Here is a 12,074-nt window from a genome sequence, read left to right as displayed (position 1 = left end):
AAAGATACAGTACCACTGCATGACTTCTCATAGCGGGTTGGTCATCAATTACTGAGATATGCCAACGTAGAGTAAATCCATTTACAAGTAGGGATACAGAGTTATTTTTTTTGTCCATGAGAAAAAAATTGTGGAATGTTTCAACTCTTTACTGATTTTTATGGCTACATGTGAATGGAGTTTTGAAAACATCATCCACTGGCTTTGTACTAAATTATAATTGTGGATTGTCTTTGCATAATGTGCACCAAACTAATCCACCACGTCTGAACAAGACCTTAATGTGCCATACACCTGTGTCAGATGGCCATGATCAGCAAAGGTTTTCAGCCTCTGGATGTAAATAAAAATGCTCCATTCACTCACTGCAAGCAGATGCCTTGAAAGCGGCAAGGAATATGAAAACCCTTAAACAGACAAACCCTTTAATGTCCTAGGATAGGCCATCAATAGCTGATCGCTCTGGGTCCGACTACCGGGTCCACCGCCGATCAGCTGTTTTAAAGGGCCCGCAGTACTCGTATGAGTGCTGCTTCCCCTTCATTTCTACCTGCTCACTGTGAATCGTCGACACACATGTAGCTGCGATTCACAGATATTGCAGCCTTCTCTTCCGATTGAAGTGAATGGGAAAAGAAGGCTGCAATACTTGTGAATTGTCGCTACATGTGTGTCGACGATTCACAGGGAGCAGGTAGAAATAAAGGGGAAGCAGCACTCGTACGAGTGCTGCACCCCCTTTAAAACAGCTGATCGGCGGAGGTCCCAGTAGTCAGACCCAGAGCGATCAGCTATTATTGGCCTATCCGAAGGATAGGCCATCAATTTCTACTGGCAGGAAAACCCCTTTAAAGATTTGCACCAAAATCTGCAAAAGATACGCAATGCGTGAATCCAGCCTTAGTGCAATAAGATTTACCTTCTATATTTGCTTAATTTGGGGTATTTTTACTGCTATAGGTTGTATCTATCAATTTATTTTCTGTATGTAGCATCAATTGTCTGCTATTGCCTTGCAAAACCCTTAACAGATGCTAAATAGGCTTCAACACATACACGTCATACAAGCATATAAAGCAACAGACGCTATGAAGATGGACGATGGAGAATTGTGATGCTATGTATTCAGGTGAAGAGGTGCTTCTGTAAGTGCCTGTTGAATGAGTCATCTCAGATATTAACATTAATATAATCTTCAAGGCATTGGAGCTATGTTCATTTGCATAGATGCAGTGAGCTAGATACAGGTGTGTGATGTTTTCAGATATTTTATTTTGGGATGAATTCCAAACCAACATTTTTGGCTCTTTTGATATGTGTACACAGAGCAAACGGAGTAGTTGCAGCATTTTTCTTCACCATTCACGTACTGCTGTCACTGTATGGTTGTTGAAATTTTATTCTACTCTTAGTGATATCGAGAGGCAACTCAATCCAAGTGATTAATTCCTTTCTTAGTTATTTTATGCCTGTTTTAATTATCTCGCCATTTTAAGGGTAAGGCCACACAGAGCGGCCCTGAAACGGTTGCAATGCGGGCAACAACTGCGCCAACACCATGTTCGACGCGGCTGTCAAATACCGTGTTAATGGCCACGCGTTATTGAAGGTAAAACGGCCCTTTACCTGCAAAATAGTGCGGCCCTAAAGGGTTTATTTATTAATGGGCGTTCAATTTTGCAGCTAAAAGGATGTTTTACCTGCATTAACATGCGGCCATTAACAGGGTATTTGAAAGCCGCGCTGCACATGGTGCCAGCGCGGTTGTTGGCCGCGTCACGACCGTGTCAGGGCCACTCCATGTGGCCTTACCCTGAATGTTAATCTTGCATTTATGAGATCCTTGTTTATTTCCATTGCTTATATAGTGCCAATGTATTCCTGTGGAGCTTGCAATCAAATTTCTTCATCTCTATCAAACACCCTCTAGGGCAAATTTCATAGAAAGACAAGTGCGGAAGGAAACTGGGGTACCTGGAAGAAGTCATGCAAGCATGTGTATGGGTATATAAATTCCATGTAGATGTTTACCCTACCTGGATTCAAACCCAGGACCCCATTGTTGACCACTACTATACTGCTATACAGTACTATACTACTATATAAGCTATTCCAAGTCCTAAAGGGGCTTTTTCCTGGATATTTCGTTGATAGCTTATCGTTAAGAACGACCATCTGCGTATTATCTGGCCATTCGACCAACGAGACACCCACCAATCAACAAGGTGTAGAGGCTAGCTCCCTGGAATGCCACAGCCCCTTCACTGCACTCTACGACACAGTGCCGTCCATACAAGTGTGGCTGTGCCTGGTACTGCAGCCCATTCTATTCAAATGGATAAGGAGCAGAACTTAGCTGCAGTATTTGGCACAGCCACACTGGTATGAATGTTATGTTGGAATATTACAACACCTGCAACTTAATGCTGGAGGAACTATCTTGAACTGACAGTAGATGGCGCTGTTTTAACTATTAGTTGTTATCTTTGTGTAGCTCCTCTAGTGAGGATGTGTATGTTATTTCTTGTATTCTCCATCTTGATATTGTTACTGATGTTGGTTGCTGTTTGTCTCAAGTAGAACCAGTTTGATTCTCCCACAATGTCTGAGTGCTGTTGAAAGCTGCAAATACTGCAACATGTTACTGTATGGGTACTGCATTAACGTGCCCATGGCACTCCCAGGGGCCCCCACAGATTAAAAAAATGATGGCGGGTTTAGCTATAGGGGGTGCAGAGGTAGAGGTCGCACCCAGGCCCTTGTGCCCGAGAGGGCCAAAATGACTCATCTGTCACATAAAAAACAGTAATGGAGTATGTAATCGCCCCAAAGGGCCATACAAATGGGAAAAACAAGCACTAGAGGTGTGGTGGCATGAAATGTCATGACAACTCCTCTCTGCTATATTTAATCTTGTGCTTATCTTTGTACAATTTTTTCATGGTGCTACATGACAAGGTAGTTCTAGTCACTTTCCACTTCCCTCTATAAACTTCACTTTTTTTTATCTGCTACTATCCATTTAAAAAGGCAGCACTGCAAGGTACCTGCTGGATGTGTGTAGTTAAAGGGGTTGTTCTACCACAAGACCGTTTTTTATACTGATGACCTATGCACAGGATAGGTCATCAGTATATGATTGGTGGGCATCCGACACCCGCACCCTGCACCGATCAGCTGCTCTGGTTGCCTCCAGCACCGGATGTTATGCACGGTATGCAGTTTTCAGTGCCAGAAGCAGCTGGCTCTGCACACTGCATAGCGGCCGTGCCGCAGAACTACAACTCTGCTCCACTTCACTTGAATAAGAGAAGAGCTGCAGTAGTGCAGCTTGTCCACTATATTGTGACCTGAGCCATCTGCTTCCGCCACGGACATCCGGTGCTCGGAGGCAGCTGATCGATGCGGGGTGCGGGTGTCTGAACCCCACCAATCATATACCGATGACTTATCCTGTGAATAGTTCATCAGTTTGTAAAACAGTCTCGTGGCCGGACAACCCTTTTAATGTGCAAGGAGTAAATAACACAGAATGGGGCGTACTGAAATTACAGTTAGGGAATATTTCAGAGCTGGGTTCTGGAGTACATGCATGCTACCCTATAAGGGTCTCCTTACACAAGTCCTTCCTTTCTAATAAGGAGCTTAAGTACTGTCAATGTGATTTTGGATCCAAAGCCATAAACTTAGCTGGAAGATCCAGAGGAATGACATACTGCAAAATGTAAGAGCTGATTTATTAGGCTTGACATACAGAGTTGTCAATTCATTCTGTCAGTGTCCTGAACGCTGGTATTTCTGCTGTCTGTAATAGCTCATTCATTTATTTCTTACATAGCAGATACAATTTTAGGTGTTACGCAAAGAGTGCCAGCAAAACTACAGAAAGCCCCAGGAATCTGAAATGGTACATGAGATGACACATCATTATTTAAGTTGTTTGCAGCCGAGTTTGATAGAAGAGGCCTTTGTGTTAGAAAGGAAGGAGCTAACGCTATTAAAATGCCTATTGATCAGTGTAATGTATATTTGTGACCTTGCTATCATATAATATATGCTGCCCTGTTTTTAGAGCAATACATAGCAATGAGGCTTCATTAATTTGAAAGTTAAAATGACTTGCACCCTTGTGGCTTTAAGTTCCTTAGATGTACTATATAAATATCACATATGACTATAGGACAGAAACAGGACACAAAAACATCATGCTAAGTACTAGATTTAGTAGAGCTGAGTTTGTTAGATGTACCAGCTGTGCCCATAATATTATACAGTGGTTTTCCATTTTTTTAAAATAAATGTCTGGATAAATTGATCCAAACTAGTAATTTACATGTAGATTAATATATTACATAATAGTATTCTAATATAATGTAATCATAATAGTAATATAATAGTTCCGAAGATAATATTTTGGCAGAGAATTTTATAATATTAATGGAAGTGTAGGAAACTTTTAAAAATTAAAGTGCATTTGTCATCGTCTATAATCGTCTTTTTGTCAGCAGAGGACTGATTCCCAATTGGCCTTTTGTGATCCTATGTAAGTGGGGAATCCTGAATCAAGTGTTAAAACACTGGAAGAAGAGCCCATACATTTTTGAGTATTAATGTGCCCACATACAGTCCCTGCAAGAACATTTCTAAAGATACCTGAAAATTAAGGTTTGAGTGCAGTTAAACCAAATCTCGAACCTTCTGCCTCAAATCACACTCACATGGGTTCTGGAGGAAGAGATGTGGGTGGTGTAAATAGGGGAGCTGCTTAAGCAGTCTATGTGCCTGGAGAACTAAACTGGAGGAGCACTACTATAAAATCCATTTTCTACTCATTAGTCTCGTAGAGCCATTATTTTCTTAGTCAGGGACAGAAATTACGTGGTGGCTTTTTTTTTACTCCATGTCACAGGTAAACACATGGACAGCTAAATCAGTCCTTTAATGTAAGGAGCCTGCATACAGCAGTCCAGATCTCTGCTTCATGGACCTCTGCTTCCTGTACTTGGATGGTGAATAATGAGCTTAGCGGCAGTCAAATATTAATGTTTAGATTTTGGGTGGAAGTGTGCCTTTATTGTTAGGGACTGTGCCAACATGGATTTATATATCATTGTATGTGGAGTCTACACTAACAGAGTAAATTCTATTTAAGAACATGTAAAACACTTACGCTTAGAGGTACCATGTCTGTAGGAAGCTGAGAGTTGTGCTATTGTTCTACTCCTATACGAAAGGTTTTGCCGATGTCTTGGACTCTGGAAAAGAAAACCACAGAGATAAGACTTTTTCTTTGAAGAGAAATACCTTGAAGAATTGTTTGACTCATGAAGTCTGCATCTCGTGCCTATTTACCCTGTTGATCTCCTCTTTGAGGAATTGTTCCTCTGGTGATCTCCTCTTTGAGGAATTGTTCTCACAATTTGTGCATCTCTTTCTCTTGACTATAGATCCTATGTTCTATTAACATTAATGGTCAGATATCAAAGCTATCGTCCTAACTGGTAAGGTGAAAACATAATGAAGACATAGTTGGCACCTAAATCCCCCAGCTTTTTCCTAGGTTTCTTCATATCTACATAGATGTCTTCATATATACCTAGGTGGCAGTCTATGAAGGCAGCTGATGTCATACCAGAGGATGTTAATAATGCTTGATAAATGTCCAGTTGGACTGAAACGCCGCATTGGGTGAATAAAGTTCCCATTTTTTGAATGCGCTGCCTCATTTCTCTTTTCTTGTGTACCTTTAGGGTCTTTGGATCTGGTCCTATTTCGAGGCGTGCTCTCTTTGCTGCATTTTTCCCGATGCTGTGAGAAATTTGTTTTTGTACAATACCAGAGGATGTTAGTAATGGTGTCACTCTGTATAACACTGAAATACATGCTAAGGAAGTTATTCCCAACCTACAATGAACCAACCCTTCAGTAAAAGTGGAAGCACTTGCTTTCTTCTGAAGATACCTTAACCGGGTATTCGGAAACAATATACTACGAAGAGGTTTGAAGAGTATTAAGGTCCCAAATTTTGGATTATGAAAAAAGCCTGGCTTACATAATCAAAATATGACACATGACAGGGTAGTGGGTAGAGTGTAATGTCCTTCAATGAGACAAATCTACACCCCCAATGGACGCACTCACCACATGGGTTTGAATGGGAATTGCTGTGTGCACATTCCAATGTCCCACTTCCTAGGGATTCATAAGTAGATTTATTTTGTTTGGATGAACAACACTCCAGACTTGAATTCTGCTTCATCAATATAATCATATTTGGGTTTCACAAAATCCAAGGCTTCACTGTCGCACAAAAATGCAATGTTTCGGCTCCATAGAGTTCTTCCTCAGGCTAAGGGGAACTCTGGCAACTCCCCTCTGAAGATGTTCAGAGCTGCCCAAGGCCTGATGAAGGACTCTACGTATTCCAAAATGCTGAATATTTCAGCTCAGTGTTTTCTTAGATTTTTTGAAATAAAGATTATCATTGATTATTCAGAATTCAAGTCTGGAGTGCTGTTCATCCAAACAAAATGAATGTTCTTCAGTGATTTTTTTTACCATCAGGCTTTACATATACTGGGATATGTAGGTGTTAACAATATTCAATAGTTTTAGCCTGGTCTCCATCTAATAAATGTTAGCTTTTTTACCGTATAAGAACAAGAATGATACAAGGATGATAATCTAAATCCTATTACCATTCTTGCCCACTTTAGGCCATAGAAGACAATGATGAAGGACGCTGCATATGTAAATGTGGTAAAGTGTTCTTCAGCTGTAAAGGAACCTATATTTGTTTTTTTTTTAATCTCTTTTACAAATGACCAATTAATTGGTTACTACATCATAAGGTTCTTTGCAATATATCCTGTATACCAAGTTTTTGCCTTTTTTTAATGTCTACCAGTATCTGAAATCATAACACTTTTGCATCACAAGGACACTGACTCACACATAAAAATACAAAAATAAATATAAAATAGTTATGTAAGTTACAGTATGTTCTATTTTAAGTAATTTTAGTTTAGCCTTTTCACAAAAAGATGGCTTTTATATAACTCCAACTCACACAGTCATAGCTGGTTGTTACATCAATGTTAAATGAAATTAAATGGCACATGTAAGAAAAATGTTGACACCTCGTCATCAAACGAACCCCACATCTGATCCAAAAGATACTTCAGTGCTGCCCACACTACCTGATGAACTCACGAGAGAGACAGATGGCATCACTGGAAGTGCTGCCAGACTGGCAGCTGCCACAGAGAGATACATAGATAACATCCAAATGAGGAATGGTAGGATGGGAGCTGAGCAACTTCAGAGACGTTTTATCGTTCTCTCGGGTAGGAGGGCCAGCAAATACTGTAGGACGAAGAGAATCATAATGACATGTCTCCTGCTTTTTTGCAGTTACTGATTATTCTATTTTTATAATGCAGTATTACCATTAATTTAATTAACTATAATTTGTAGACCATGGTCAATAAGTAATTTGAATGCAATGGGCTGTGTCAAAGCCAGGGATGCTCAGACAAGTTCTCTTAAATTATTATTTTCCCATAAAACACCATAATTTTAATGTATTACTTAGTATTAGGGCCATGTACATGGTTGTTTTGCAGTTATGTGTTGTATAGATCTATATACCTTGCCCACAGACTGCTTTGGGGCCATACCTAACCTCCAATTTTATACAAGGGCAAACAGTGTTTTTTTTTATCATAGATTCTTGAGAATACATTGCGGCATATTCCATCGCATGCATTATTACTGACAGGGTTGGACTGGGCCACCAGAGTACCAGAGAATCCTCCAGTGGGTCCTAAGGTCCAGCAGAAGATAACATCATTTAGAGCTGACTTTGGAGGCAATCACTTGTCCGTATGGTCTATTTGTTATGGGATGATCACAAATAACCTATTAGATATCGTATTGATATGTGCTGTGTCCTCAATGATAACAACACAGTTTATTATGCAATTAAAAGTGGATAAGCACTTGCTCTATATAAATGGGTAGGATCCTCAAAATCATTTCCTTTGGTGTGCTCAAGAAACCCAAGTACGACACTGTTTGCAGAAGTATAAATGCTTCTAGGGGAGAAACACACCTTATGGAAGTAGCATATGGTGGCACATGGTGTGCATATGGATTCTTAATACTCTTTGTGCCGTCATATAGGGTCTGTATATGTACTTTCTATAGACCCTTAGATATTTGACACGTTTCTATCTACTGTAGCACTTGTGATACATGTGATGAGATAATCAGTATTTAATTAAATTAATGGTAGAGTAGGGTTAGGCTTAGATTAGATTTGGACTTGATTTAGATCTATAGTTTAAACTTAGTATAGGATATAGCTCTACAAGAGAAATTACAGGTATATTGGAATGAATTAGCCATGGGTCGGGTCAAAGGTTAGGCAGGGTAGGGGACCGCCTAGGGCGCCATTGAGGAGGTAGGCACAATTTATGGACTACAAGAACATTTAAAATGTTAAACGTTTACATTTATTTCTACAATCATTTGGTGTTTGTGCTGATGATAATGCTGCTAATGATGAGCACTTCTCTTCAACTAGAAACAATTAAATGTCCATCCAACCTCTGTCACACTGAAATATAATGGGCCAAGGGTGGGGTCAATCTGAATAGGGCACCAAGAGAGCTTTTCCCACCTCTGGATTACCCAACAGTAAATCTATGAACATTATGGACAAACCCAATCCCATATTGATCTGGTCACATTGTAATTTGTATCTTTAGTGCACATTGTCAGTTTGATAAATCTCAATCTACTACGGTCCAGTCATACATTTTCTTGCATATGTGAATAAAGTATTGTGTGCTGATACGTTTTAGGCTGCTATATCTGTTAAAAAAAAAAGTCATTATTAGATTGACAATTTCATTACCGATGCTTTATTTGCAGGCACAAGGCAACATAGCTTTCTCGAGAGTATTCTTGAATATTGCTGTATCTATTTTGCTGTAGGTGAGCTTTAAAATTACAAACTCCAGATAAAGAGATCCAACCATGGATTATCACACAGGCACCCCTATGTTCTCTTGTGAGTTTATAGCAAAGGTTAAATCTATGGCGCTTGGGCTATTAAATATTTTTTACATTAATGCTACCAAACATTAAGAATGTGGACTCATCTGTCTATTTTTGCACTTTCCCTGTCACATACTTAAACTAGCAAGTGAATTCCTACTGGAAATGTGAAATAAAACGGTGCACATTCAAAGGAATAAGTGGCCATGTAATATACAGTTAGGTCCAGAATTATTTGGACAGTGACACAATCTTCAGGATTTGGGCTCTGCATGCCACCACATTGGATTTGAAATGAAACAACTGAGATGTAATTGAAGTGTAGACTTTCAGGTTTAATTCAAGGGGTTGAACAAAAATATCTTGTGAAACGTTTAGGAATTGCCACCATTTTTATACACAGCCTCCGCATTTCAGGGGCTCAAAAGTAATTGGACAAATTAACATTACCATAAATAAAATGGCTTTCTTTAATACTTTATAGAAAATCCTTTGCAAGCAATGACTGCCTGAAGTCTGGAACCCATGGACATGACCACACGCTGGGTTTCCTCCTTTGTGAGGCTTTGCCAGGCCTTTACTACAGCTGTCTTCAGTTGTTGCTTGTTTGTGGGTTTTTCTGCCTTAAGTTTTGTCTTAAGCAAGTGAAATACAGCTCGATCGGGTTGAAATCTGGAGATTGACTTGGCCATTGCAGAATATTAAAGAAAACTCCTGGGTTGCTTTCACAGTATGTTTTGGGTCATTATCCATCTGTACTGTGAAGCGACATCCAATCAACCTTGCTGCATTTGGTGGAATCTGAGCAGAAAGTAAATCCCTGAACGCTTCAGAATTCATCCAGCTGCTTCTGTCTTCAGTCACATCATCAATAAACACTAGCAACCCAGTGCCTTTGGCAGCCATGCATGCCCATGCCATCACACTGCCATCACCATGTTTTACAGAGGCCGTTGGATCATGAGCCGTTCCAAGCCTTCTCCATACTTTCTTCCTCCCATCATTCTGGTACAGATTGATCTTAGTTCCAGAACTGGGCTGGCTTCTTTACATATTGTTTGGCACAGTCCAATCTGGCCTTTCTATTTTTGAGGTTGATTAATGGTTTGCACCTTGTGGTGAACCCTCTGTATTTGCTCTCATGAAGTCTTCTTTTTATGGTAGACTTAGATACTGATACACCTACTTCCAGGAGACTGTTCTTCACTTGGGTAGATGTTGTGAAGGGGTTTTTCTTCGCCATGGAAAGGATTCTGCGATCATCCACCACTGTTGTCTTCCGTGGACATCCAGGCCTTTTGGAGTTCACAAGATCACCAGTGCGCTCTTTTTTTTCAAGAATCTAACAAACTGTTGATTTGGCCACTCCTAACATTCTCTCTCTGATGGATTTCTTCATTTTTTTCAGCCTAACGATGGTCTGTTTCACTTGCATTGAAAGCTACTTTGACCTCATGTTGTGGGTTCACAGCAACAGCTTTCAAATGCAAATGCCACACCTGGAATCCACTCCAGACCTTTTTCCTGCTTAATTGATGATGGATTAATGAGGGAATAGCCCATGCAGCCCATTAAATAGCTTTTGAGATAATTGTCCAATTACCTTTGGTCCCTTGAAAAAGAGGCAGCTACATATTAAAGAGCTGTAATTCCTAAACCCTTCCTCAAATTAGGATGTGAATACCCTCAAATTAAAGCTGAGAGTCTACACCTTAGGCCTATATTGATTATATAACTGTATATTCAATATGTTTTGGTAGACAGCTAAAATGCCAAAACTTGTGTCACGTCCAAATCATTCTGGACCTAACTGTATGGTATGTTAAGTCCTCCAGTGTGGGAGCAGCTTCTTTAGTGGCTCTCCATTCCGGTAAATAGACAGGGTTCTAAATGGGCAATGCCTCTCTTCCAAGTCCATATTCCCTAGGAGGGCATTTAGAACGGGCTTGTCCTATATGGTGGTCAATTGGAAATGGTCTATATAACGGCAAAATTACCAATATACCACAACATGTTCTTAACACAAATCTCTAGATCTCCAGAGTAATACAAGAGGAGGTGGGTTTCTGAATACCTCAGGCTCTCATTGGACAATAGTGCTGAGATCAGTGACCATAGTTGTTCCCTAATGGATAAAAGCTATGAAACAGCCAAACAATGAAAAAAATAAATGCCGGGTAATCATTCACCATAGTTATTATACATAAATTATTTTTCTGACCACAAATCAATATCCATTTTAAAGGCTTTTTTTGGTTATCAAAACCTTTTTTTTATAGAATAGTTTTTTGAAATTTAAGTTAATAGATGAGGAGTTCCCCATTCAGGACCCTCATCTATTTACTAGAGCGAAGAGTGGCTACAAAGAACATCTCTCTCTCTCTCTCTCTCTCTCTCTCTGGAGGACTCTAACATGTCCTTACATTACAGTGACAGCCCATTAATTTTAATAGGAAAAGTGTAATGCTTCATTTCCCCTCTGGGAGCGCTGCACGGAAACTGAAGACTTGCTGCCAGATTCCTTTTTAGATTGTGTCCTTCTGCAGGGACCTCTCCCCCTCCAGCAATCGTCTGCACTAAACTTGAAACAAATGAGGGCTCACCTTTCTCAACTTAAATGTGGTTGAAGCCACAACTAGACATGGTCCAAGCTGAACATTAGGATCGGAAACAAAAGAGCAAAATTAATCTTTTAGCAATAACATTCCTTATGATGATTAGGACATAGGAATACTCCACAGAGGTCAAAGGACCCAGAGATCAATTTTAATTGCCTGGAAAACACAGTATAACTCTGCAGGAAAGCCTCGATGTTTCTATCCTGAAGGCATGTCATGGATTCACTTATGTAGAGCTGGAGATTGCTTGAACGAATTAGGGACTTAGCTGCACCTGGCCTTGTTAACTGATAGGAGTAGATAACAGGTGATGAAACAGGCATAACAGGTAGAATAGAAAAGGAAAAATCAAGAGGACCACCATTATTGAGAGGATACGTAACAGGAAACTAA

General features: G+C 39.9%; 2 long non-coding RNA genes across 2 annotated transcripts in view; one reads left to right on the top strand and one right to left on the bottom strand.

Moving 5' to 3' along the window:
• LOC142660390 (uncharacterized) overlaps nt 1-3,061 on the top strand; it is a 56,810-nt gene extending 53,749 nt beyond the window's left edge. Inside the window, exon 4 of the long non-coding RNA XR_012850474.1 lies at nt 1,931-3,061. This is a non-coding gene — a long non-coding RNA (uncharacterized LOC142660390). The remainder of the gene's footprint in view (nt 1-1,930) is intronic.
• The window catches only part of LOC142660821 (uncharacterized), a 102,422-nt gene that overhangs the window by 59,042 nt on the left and 31,306 nt on the right, over nt 1-12,074 (bottom strand). Inside the window, exon 2 of the long non-coding RNA XR_012850570.1 lies at nt 5,171-5,255. This is a non-coding gene — a long non-coding RNA (uncharacterized LOC142660821). The remainder of the gene's footprint in view (nt 1-5,170; nt 5,256-12,074) is intronic.

Source organism: Rhinoderma darwinii, chromosome 9 (assembly GCF_050947455.1).
Source record: "Rhinoderma darwinii isolate aRhiDar2 chromosome 9, aRhiDar2.hap1, whole genome shotgun sequence".
In the NCBI taxonomy this organism is placed as follows: domain Eukaryota; kingdom Metazoa; phylum Chordata; class Amphibia; order Anura; family Rhinodermatidae; genus Rhinoderma; species Rhinoderma darwinii.
This window is presented reverse-complemented; position numbering and strand designations above follow the sequence as displayed.